At 39.9% G+C, this 10,961-nt stretch overlaps 1 protein-coding gene across 2 annotated transcripts in view; it reads right to left on the reverse strand.

Moving 5' to 3' along the window:
* The window catches only part of OTUD7A (OTU deubiquitinase 7A), a 393,053-nt gene extending 392,743 nt beyond the window's left edge, over positions 1-310 (reverse strand). For both annotated transcript variants that reach the window (XM_016927863.4, XM_016927862.4), the window contains exon 1: positions 92-310. The gene's annotated coding sequence lies outside the window, so the exon portion shown is untranslated. The remainder of the gene's footprint in view (positions 1-91) is intronic.
* Positions 311-10,961: the final 10,651 nt, after the last annotated feature.

Here is a 10,961-nt window from a genome sequence, read left to right on the forward strand (position 1 = left end):
GCGCCGGCCCCGCGCCCGGAGAGCGCACCTGCCTGGTCCGCGGGCCCGGCCCCGCCGCCCGCCGGCAGCACCGCGGCCAGCGCCGTCTTACCTGCCGCGCCGCGCCGCTCCGCTCCGCCAGCCCGCAGCGCCGCAGTCGCCGCTACCCGACTTCCATTTTCTCTCGCTTTAAAGGAAAACCAGATCAGCTGTTTTGCTCCCGCTCGGGCTCCGCGGCCCCCTCCCCAGCTGCCGCTCGCGGTCCCGGTGGCCTCTCCTCCCCCGCCTCCTCCCGCGCTCCGCTCCGCCCCTCGCGCCTCTCCGCTCCGCCCGCGGCCGCGCGCAACGCCCGCCTCCCGGCTCCGCCTGCTGCCTCCGGGCGCGCGCCCTCCTCTGACGTCACCGGTCGCGTTCGCGCCCCGCCCCCGCCCCGCGCGAACGTGCGCGCGCCGCGCCTGTGCCCCGCCCCCGCACCTCCGGGGCCGGGCACGGAGAGCGCGTGCTCGCGGCCGCGAGCCGAGGAGGGGACGCATAGCGCCCGCGCGCCCGCGAGCCCGCTCCGGCTCTCCCACGCTTGCCTCTCGGGGTGCCCCTTCTGCGCTCTCCGCCTGGACTGCAGGAAAGGCTGCTTAAACAGCCTGCCTTTTCCTGCTGCCTGACTCGCGCCATCTGCGGCCACCTGTCTCGTTTCTTCCCCCTGGCTGGCGCACCCTTCCTTCCTAAACATCCCAAACTTTCTCCCACCCAGGCTGTCCAGGCTGCGGTTTCTACGCCCTGCGCTGGGGCCTGTGCATCACGCCTAATCCAAAGCTGGTCCTTTTACCTCCCAAAGAGGTTCTCTGACCTTTTCCCATTTTTTGCCTTCCTCTAAAGACTTTTTCACGCCACCCCTTCAGATGGTTCCCCTCCCTGATGGCAAGACCTGCTCGCTGCTCTGGGCCCTTCTCACGTCACCCTGTAGATGTAGTCACGCTTCCTTGTCCCAAACAGGACGTTATATTGCAGATGACCCATACCATCCTGGTGTACTTCTAAACAATCATTATTTTACTTTTAGTTTAGGACTTTTTGCTTGACATTAAACATTGTATATGTTTAATAGTGTTTAATAATTTATTTGACTTTTAAAATTGATATTCAGTAAAATTGGTTATTTGATATATAATCCTGTGATCTTGAACCCTTGTTTGGATTCATGTAACCACTAGCGCAATAAAGAGCTCCCTAGTTCTGCCCTTTTATAACAGCGCCCCCGCCAACCCTAACTTTTGGTAACCACTGATAGGTTCTCCATTGCTACGGTTTTGTCTTTGTGAGTGTGTCGTATACATGGAATTATGCAATATGTAACATTTTGAAACTGACTTTATTCCCTCATCATTATACCTTGGAGATTCATCCATGTTATTGTGTATAGTAATAGTCCTTTTTATTGTTGAGGGGAGTCTCATTATTTGTACCACATTTTGTTTAGTCACCCACTGGAGAATATTTGGGTGGTTTCCAGTTTTTGGCGACTGTGAATAAACATTCTATAAACATTTGCATGCAGCGTTTTGTATGGACAAAAGTTTTTAAATTAGTAGACTAAATATCTAGGAGTGCAATTCCTAGATCTTATGGTAAATTTGTTTAACTTTATAAGAACCAAACAGTTTTCTAGAGTGGCTATAGCATTTTTATAACTGTCAGCAAATATGAATCCCTTTCCTTCATCCTCACCAGCACTTGATATTGGCTATCTTTATCTGTCTATCTATCTGTCCATCCATCCATCCATCCGTCTATCATCTATAATTTTAGACATTCTAGTAGGCATATAGTGCTATATCATTGTTAATTTTCAATTTTCTACTGAAAAATTATGTGGAGCAACTTTTCATATGCACCTGTATATCTTCTTTGGTGAGATGTTTGTTCACATCTTTTGCCCATTAAAAAAAAATAGGTTGTTTTCTTATGGTTGAGTTTTAAGAGTTCTTTGTGTATTTTGGATAGAAGTACTTTATCTGATACGTGTTTTGCAAGTATTTTCTTCCAGTGGAAGCTTGTCTTTTCATTCTCTTAACAGTCCTGTCCTGAATTTAGGGGAAGTATCCAGTTTCTTACCACTAAATATGATGTTAGCAGTAGGATTTTTTTAGTTCTTCTTTATCAAGATTAGGAAGTTCTCTCTATTCCTAGTTTGCAGAGTTTTTATCATGAATGAATGTTGGATTTTGCCAAATTCTTTTTCTGCATCTATTGATACGGTCATGTGATTTTATTTTCTTTAGCTTGTTGATATGATGGGTTACACTGATTTTCAATTGATTTTCAAGGAACCGGTCTTGCATACTTGGGTCAAATTCTACTTGGGCATGGTATATAATTGTTTTTATACACCATTGTATTCAGTATGCTAATATTTTGTTGAAGACTTTTGCATCTATGTTCATGAGAAATATTTGGCTATAGTTTTCTTTTTTGTAATGTCTTTAATTTATTTTGGTATGCGGGTAATGCTGGCCTCATAAAATGAGTTAAGAAGTAATATTTACTTGTATTTTCTGTAAGAAATTGTAAAGAACCTATATCAATTCTTCCATAAATGTTTGGTAAAATTCCATGGTGAAACCATCTGAATCTGGTGATTTTTTTGAGACTTCATTAATTATTGATTCTTTGTGGATACAGAGCTATTAGGTGATCTGTTTGCTTTTGTGTAAAATGTAGTTGTATCATTCAAGGAATCGGTCCTTTTTATCTAATATTCAAACTTGTGGGTGTAAAGTTGTTCATCATAAACCTTTATTATTCTTTTAACATCTATGAAATTAGTAGAGATGACTCCTCTTTCATTTTTTGATATTGGCAAACTATGCCCAATGTCTTTTTTTCTTGGTTAACCTGGATAGGTTTATTAATTTTAATCATCTTTTCAGCTTTTTCTTTGTTTTGTTGATTTTTTTCTATTGTTTTCTATTTTCAATTTCATTCTCTAATTTTTATTATTCCTCTTTGTTCTGCTTGTCTTAGGCTTAAATTGCTCTTCTTTCTCTATTATCCAAGGTGACAATTTAGGTTGTTGATTTTAGATTTTTCTTCTTTTCAAATGTATACATTTACTGCTATAAATATCCCCGCTTTTACTGCATCCCACAAATTTAGAAAAGTTGTACTTTAATTTTTATTTAGATCAATGTTTTTAGTTATTCTTGAGATTCCTCTTTGACCCAAATGTTTTTCAAAAATGTGTTGTTTAGTTTCCAATAATTTGGGACTTTCCAGCTATCATTCTGTTCTTGATTTCTAGGTTACTTCCATTGTGGTATGAAGACATACTTTGTTTAATTTCTATTTTTCTTTAATTTGATAAGGTGTGTTTTATAGATCAGAAAGTGGCCAATGTTGGTGATTATTCCATGCCAGCTTGAGAAGAATGTGTATTGTGCTATTGCTAGATCTACAAATATCAATTAAATAAAGTTGATAATGCTGTTTAGGTCAATTATATCCTCACCGATTTTTTGCCTATCTGATCTTATCAATCATGGATAGAGAAATGTTGAAGTATCCTATGATAGTGGATTGGACCATTTTTTCTTTCAGGTTTATCATTTTTTCCTCACATATTTTGACATTTTATTCTTAGGCACATGCATATTTAGGGTTATTATGTATTCTTGGAGAATTAGCCCCTTTATGATTATGAGTTTCTTACCTATCCCTCCCCTCACATCCCTGATAATTTTCCTTGTTCTCAAGTCCCTTTTATCTGACATTAATGCAGCTACTCCAGTTTTCTTTTGATCAGGGTTAACATGGTATATCTTTCTCCATCCCTTTACTTTTAACCAAACAGATACTTTATATTTAATGTCAACAAGATATAGTGGGGTCTTGTTTTGTTATCTACTCTAGCAATCTCTGTCTTTTAATTGGTGTATTTAGACCATTCACATTTAACACAATTGTTGATCTATTTGGATGAATATCAATCATATTTGTAACTGTTTCCTACTGGTTGCCAGTGGCGGCTTTTTCTGCCTTCTCTGATTTTAATTGAGCATTTTGTGTGGTTCCATTTTATCTTCTCTTAAAGAGTATCAATTATACTTTTTAAAGAATTTTTTAGTGGCCATTCTAGAGTTTCTTTTTTCTTTGCTTTGCTTTTTTTTAAGACAAAGTCTGGCTCTATTGCGTAGGCTGGAGTGCGGTGGTGCCATCTCGGCTCACTGCATCCTCTGCCTCCTGGGTTCAAGCCATCCTCCCAGCTTAGCCCCCTGAGTAGCTTACCATGCCCAGCTAATCTTTGCAATTTTTGTAGAGACAGGATTTCACCATGTTGTCCAGGCTGGTCTCAAATTCGTTAGCTCAAGCAATATGCCTGCCTTGGCCTCCCAAAATGCTGGGATTACAGGTCTGAGCCATCATGTCCAGCCTAGAGTTTCTAATATAGATTTTCTTCTTTTACTAATGTGTGTTCACCTTCAAATCATGGTATTGTTTCACATGTAACGTAGATATCTTATAAGAGTGTGTTCCCAATCCTCCCTCCCATTCCTCGTAGCATTGCTGTTAGTCTTTTCTCTTATCCATATGCTACAATGACCTGTTACTATTTTTGCTTTAAATAAGAAGTTATCCTTTAAATTATTAATGAAAATAAAAATAAAAGATTTCATTTTACCTCCATTTATTGCTTCTCCAACACTTCCTTTCTTAATATAGATCCAAGTTTCTGACCTACATCATCTTCCTTCTGTCTGGAGAAAATCTTTTAACATTTCTTGAAGGACAGGTCTGATGGTGAATTACCTCAGCAAGTAAGTCCTTATTTTTCTTCTTCTTTTTTTTTTTTTTTTTTTTTGAGACAGAGTCTCGCTCTGTCACCCAGACTGGAGTGCAGTGGCGCGACCTCGGCTCACTGCAAGCTCCGCCTCCCGGGTTCACGTCATTCACCTGCCTCAGCCTCCCAAGTAGCTGGGACTACAGGCGCCCGCCACCATGCCCAGCTAATTTTTTGTATTTTTAGTAGAGACGGGGTTTCACCGTGTCATCCAGGATGGTCTCAATCTCCTGACCTCAAAATGCGCCTGCCTCGGCCTCCCAAAGTGCTGGGATTACAGGCGTGAGCCCCCGTGCCCGGCCTCTCCTTCATTTTTTAAGAATAATTTTTCTAGATATAGATTCTTAGTTGGTTATTTTTTGTCTTTCAAACCTTTAAATATCTCACTCCACTCTTTACTTGCTTGTATGGTTTCTGATGAGAAATTCCCTGTGTTTCTTGTCCTATTTTTCTATAGGCAAGCCACTGCACTCATACCCCCAATTCAGCTTTTTTCAAGATTTTCACTTTTTCTGTCCTTTTTTTGTTTGTTTTTTGCTTCGGTATTCTGCAGTTTGAAAATTATATGCCTAGTTTCATTTTTTGTTTCTTTAATCCTGTTTGTTTTTGTCTGACCTACACAGCTTTACAGCTTGGTGTCTGTCATTCATGTTGGAACGTTCTCAGCTATTATTACTTCAAACATTTATTCTACTATGTTCTCTCTTCTATTTTGGTCAAATAATTACACATATGTTAAAACTGTTGAAGTTATCCACAGATCTTGGATGTCTGTACTTCTTTTTCCATTTATTATTATTTTCCCATTTCAGTTTGGGAAGTGTCTGTGGACCTATATTCAAGCTCACTGATTCTTTTCCTCAGCCATGTCAAGTTGTGTGACAAGCCCATCAAAGGCATCCTTCATTGTCTGTCACAGTGCTTTTGATTTTTAGCATTTTTTTTCTTAGAATTTACATCTTTCTGCTTACATTACCCATGTATTCTTGCAGGTTGTCTACTTTTTTAAAAATTTTATTTATTTTTATCTATTCATTTTTATTTTTTATTTTTTTGAGATGGAGTCTTGCTCTGTCATGCGGGCAGGAGTGCGATGGCATGATCTCGGCTCACTGCAACCTCTGCCTCCTGGGTTCAAGCCATTCTCCTGTCAGCCTCCTGAGTAGCTAGGATTACAGTTGCACACCACTAAGCACAGTTAATTTTTGTATTTTTAGTAGAGATGGGATTTTGCCATGTTGGCCAGGCTGGTTTCAAACTCCAGACCTCAGGTGATCTACCCGCCTCAGCCTCCTAAAGTGCTGAGATTACAAGCATGAGCCATCGTGCCCAGCTGCAGGTTGTCTACTTTTTTCCATTACAGCCTGTATCAGCCAGTGTTCACCAAAGAGGTATATATAATACACACATGCATAAATACACATACACACACACACATATATATGTATAATACACACATATATTAATATTTAAACATAGGTATGTATGTTTAAGGTCTGGTGTGGCTGTAAGGATCAGAGGCTTCACATTGCTCTAGTGTCCTTGTTTCTGTCTCCTCTCTTGAATTTGGGCCTCCCTGTGTACTCCTCCCTAGAGACAGTCTGTGTTGTATAGTTCTTTATTTGTAAGCCATTGTGATTACAGTGGGGCCCTATTGGTGTGGTGGTAAGGTATGGATAAGGGGAAGTGTTGTATAATCTTCCAGTGAAATCTCAATCTGTTAGTGAGCCTGTGTCCCTGTCTCAGCCTGTTCGTGGGCCTGTGACTCTCATAAGTGTTTCTTCTGGCCCAGCATTCCTCCTTCCCACTGCCCCCTTAGGTGAGACAGAGACATGCAGGCTGTGGGGCTGGGTTGAGAGGAATTTCCTTTTCCACAGCTCCGGGAAAAGACGCTGATAAAGGTTTTTTCCCATTAAGAGTAACCCTGTCACATGGAGAATGCTCTGGATACACTTCACAAGGATTGCTTTTTTCCTCTTTCTTCCAGAGCCAGGAGGGACTCTTCTTTGGCTTGCCACTGTGAAACCTGGTGATGTTGATGGAGGTCATGTTCCTGAAGGTATGAGGGCCCTCCCAAGACTGAGCCACCAGGCGTTTCTCACTCTCAAGCTAGACTCCAGTAATTTGTCAAAATTACCATTTAAGTGTTCCTATCAGTTTATAGCCCTAGCAGCTTCTTCAGGTGAGCAGATTTCAGCTGTGACTGTCTGGTTTCACCTGTCTCTTCAGATTTCTGGATGACAATTTGTCCTACAACTCAATTCTCTGATGGGTCCAAAAAAAGTCATTGTTTTCCCATTTTTCCAGTTTCTCTGATTGTAAAGACAGCTGCAACAACATCCAAGCTCTTTACAGTCAGAGCCCAAACCATAATTCTCACTTTTCTTGTGGTTTTAATACGCAATTTCCTAATAGCTTATGATATGGAGCCTCTTTTTATGGATGGATTCACCATTCTTGTATTCTTTTTCATTAACTTTCTGTTCAAGTAATTGTTTTTCCATTTTGATGGGATTTTAAAATATTCTTACTGTTGAGTTTTGGGGTTCTTTACACATATTCTTTATATAAGTCAGTTATCAGATATGTGATTTACAAACATTTTCTTCAGCTCTTTAGCTTGACTTTTCATCATATTAAGAGAAGTTTTCTTTCACAGCAAACATTTTGCATTTTTATGAAGTCCAACTTAGAATTTAAAAAAATTATGTGGCTTGTGCTTTCGGTGACACATCTAAGTACTCTTTGCTTAATTCCAGGCAACAAACATCTTCTGTGTTTTCTTTGAAAGACTGTATAGTTTTGCAATTTACATGTATATCTCTAACCCATTTTGAGTTAATTTTTATATTAGGTGTGAGGATTGGGTCCAGGCACATTTTTGGGGTCATGCAGATATCTAGATTTCTAGCACAATTTGTTGAAAAAGCTATCTTTTGTGCATTTAGTAATATTTGCACTTTGTTCAGTTGTCAAAAATCAATCATGTGGGTCTGTTGGGTTTGTTGCTGGATTTTGTTTTGTGTTGTATTGATGTATTTGTCTATCCCTTCAGCAACTGCATGCTGTCTTGACTACTGTGGTTTTTATTGATTTTTTTAATCAGATATTGTGAGTACTCCAGTTTGTTCCTTTTCAAAAAAATGTGGCTGGGCTAGTTCCTTTGCCTTTCTGAATAACTTAGAATCAAGCCTATGTGTACCTATAAAAACTCTTTCCAGGGTTTTGATGAAAATAGATTTAGATCTGTGGCTCACTTTGGGGAAAATGAAGACTTTTTTTCTTCTTTTTTTTTTTTTTTTTTTTTTTTTTTTGAGAGGGAGGCTCACTCTGTCTTCCAGGCTTGAGTGTAGTGGTGTGATCTTGGCTCACTGCAACCTCTGCCTCCCAGGTTCAAGCGATTCTCCTGCCTCAGCCTCCTGAGTAGCTGAGATTACAGGTGTGCACCACCACACCTGGCTAATTTTTGTATTTTTAGTAGAGATGGGGTTTTACCATGTTGGCCAGGCTGGTCTTGAATTCCTGACCTCAGGTGATCTGCCCGCCTCTGCCTCCCAAAATGCTGGGATTACAGGTGTGAGCCACCATGCCCAGCCATTAATATCTTAATTATATAGGGTCTCCCAACAAGTATACATGGTATAGGTCTCTCCATTTATTTAGGTTTTCTTTGATTTTTCTCATTAATGTTTTATAATTAAACATTCAGATTCTGTACATGGTTAGGTAGATTTATTTCTATTTCCTTTGTAGATGTAGTCAATTAAAAATTTTTTCCATTTCTACCATTCATTACTAGTATATATAAATATGATTGATTATTGTCTGCTGACCTTATATTCTGCAACCTTATTAGTTCTAGGAGCTTTTTCATACACTCCATTGGATTTTTCTGTGTAGATAACCTTGTGTTCAGTGAATGAAAGCTGTTTTCTTCTTTTTACCCATCCATATGCCATTTATTTATTTTTCTTGCTTAATTACACTGGCTAAAACTTCTAATGAAAGAATGAAGAGAAGAGATGGGCATAGACATTCTTGCCTTGTTTCTGGCCTTAGGGGCACAAATTCAACCTTTCATCATTAAGTATGTGGTTAGCTGAAGGCTTCTGTAGATACCATTTGAGGTTGGAGATCCCTATTAGTTCTGGGAGGCTGAAGCAGTTGGGTCGCTTAACCCAGGTGTTCAAGGCTATGGTGAGCTGTGATTGCACCATTGCATTCCAGCTTGGGTGACAGAGTGAGACTCTGACTCTAAAAAATAAAAATAAAATAACAAAATGAAAAACCACAAAACATTTGTTGAAGGCTGAAAGTACTTATTTGCGAAAATATTTTTACATGTCCCTTCCCCTTTTGAAATACAATTTTCTATCTACTAGCAAGCCTTGGGATATAATGATGATGAAATCTGTGCAGTGGTAGGAAGTATAGTCAAGGAATATTATTTTGTGTACTACATAAAATGTATTTATGTATCACATGTACTACATCATGAAATGAATAAGTGAAATGGGGACTGTGACTTTAAAAAATTATAACTTTTCCAAGTATATGCAAAATTATGATCATTTTCAATGAAATTCATTAATTATGGTGAGCATATTGCAATAGACTGTGAAAAATGTATTAGCTTTCTAAGACTGCCATAATAAAGTACCAAATATTAGGTGGCTTAAAACAACAGATATTTATTTTTTCAGTTCTGGAGGCCAGAAGTCCAGAATCAAGAAGGTTGACCTTTTCTGGAGATTCTAAGAGAGCATCCATTCCATGCCTCTCTCCTAGGTTTTTGTGGCTGCTGGCAATCTTGGGCATTCTTTGGTGTTATGGATGGAATGTTTGTTTTCCCAAAAAATTCATATGTTGAACCCTAGCCCCAAATGTGATGGTATTTGAAGATGAGACCTTTGGAATCGATTAGGTCATGAGAGTGAGGCCTTGGTCTGGTGAGATTAACGCTGCTGAAACAAGAGCCTCCAGAACACTTGATATCTTTCTCTCTGTCTCTCTCTCTCTCTCTCTCTCTCTCTCTGTCTCTGCACACACCAAGGAAAGGCCATGTGAGCACACAGTGAGAAGGCAGCTGTGTAGAAGCCAGAAAGAGCCCTCGGCAGAACCTATGTTGGCACCGTGATCTAGGACTTCCAGCCTCCAGAACTCTGAGAAAATAAACTTCAGTTGTTTAAGCTACCCATTCTGTGATATTTCATTATGGCAGCCAGAGAGGACTAAATATGCTTAGCATCTAGATGCATCATTCTAATCTCTGTGCCCACCCTTTCATCCTTTCTCTCTGTGTTCTTTCCTTTTCTTTCTCTTACAAGAACACTGGCCATCAGATTAGGGACCTATCCCAGGTCATCCAGATGATTTTAATCGCAAAAACTATAACATAATTTTATGGGCAAAGACCCTACTCCCAAAAAGGTGATATTCACAGGTACTGAAGGGTAGGACTTGGACATATCTCTTAGCAGGAGAGGAGGGACAGTTTAACCTGCTACAAATGGAATGGAAATAAATAGTTTCATGGGGGTGAAATCTAGGGGTGAGAGGACAAGACATTTTCTCATCATCTTCAATGTGTTGGGAGGGCTGGAGACATGACTGCATTTCAGTTGTCTTCATAGCAAAAGAGGTCATGCATAGATGACACTGACAGGTTTGTCTTTGACTCCTTGATAAAAAGAAAGTATGGTTAAGGAGCAGTATTTTAAGGAAGGCATCAGTGATGAACTACATTAAATAATACTGATACTGTGCCCCCGATGAAAATCACCAGCTGAATAGAAGAGTCTGAGCAGAAGCCAGCAGTATCGATTTGGAACCTCCCTAAATCCCCAGGTAAAGAGAGAGCAACTAATAAAATAAACCAAATATACTTATCGTATCCCAAATACCAATGTCAGAAAGAATGGAGACAAGCCATCAAGAAAGAATAGCCCAGTGCGGTTTCAGAAACTATGTGAAGAAGTGAAAGGAAGAAAAGGAAAAATAAAGATGGTTGCAGCTTGATGTAAATCCCTTCCATTTCTTTCTTACTAAGAGTGTTATGCATGCACATTGACCTTTAAAAACAGTTTTACTGGCTGGGCGCAGTGGCTCACACCTGTAATCCCAACACTTTGGGAGGCTGGGGTGGGTGGAT

The sequence above is a fragment of the Pan troglodytes genome, chromosome 16, assembly GCF_028858775.2.
Source record: "Pan troglodytes isolate AG18354 chromosome 16, NHGRI_mPanTro3-v2.0_pri, whole genome shotgun sequence".
Taxonomy (NCBI): Eukaryota; Metazoa; Chordata; class Mammalia; order Primates; family Hominidae; genus Pan; species Pan troglodytes.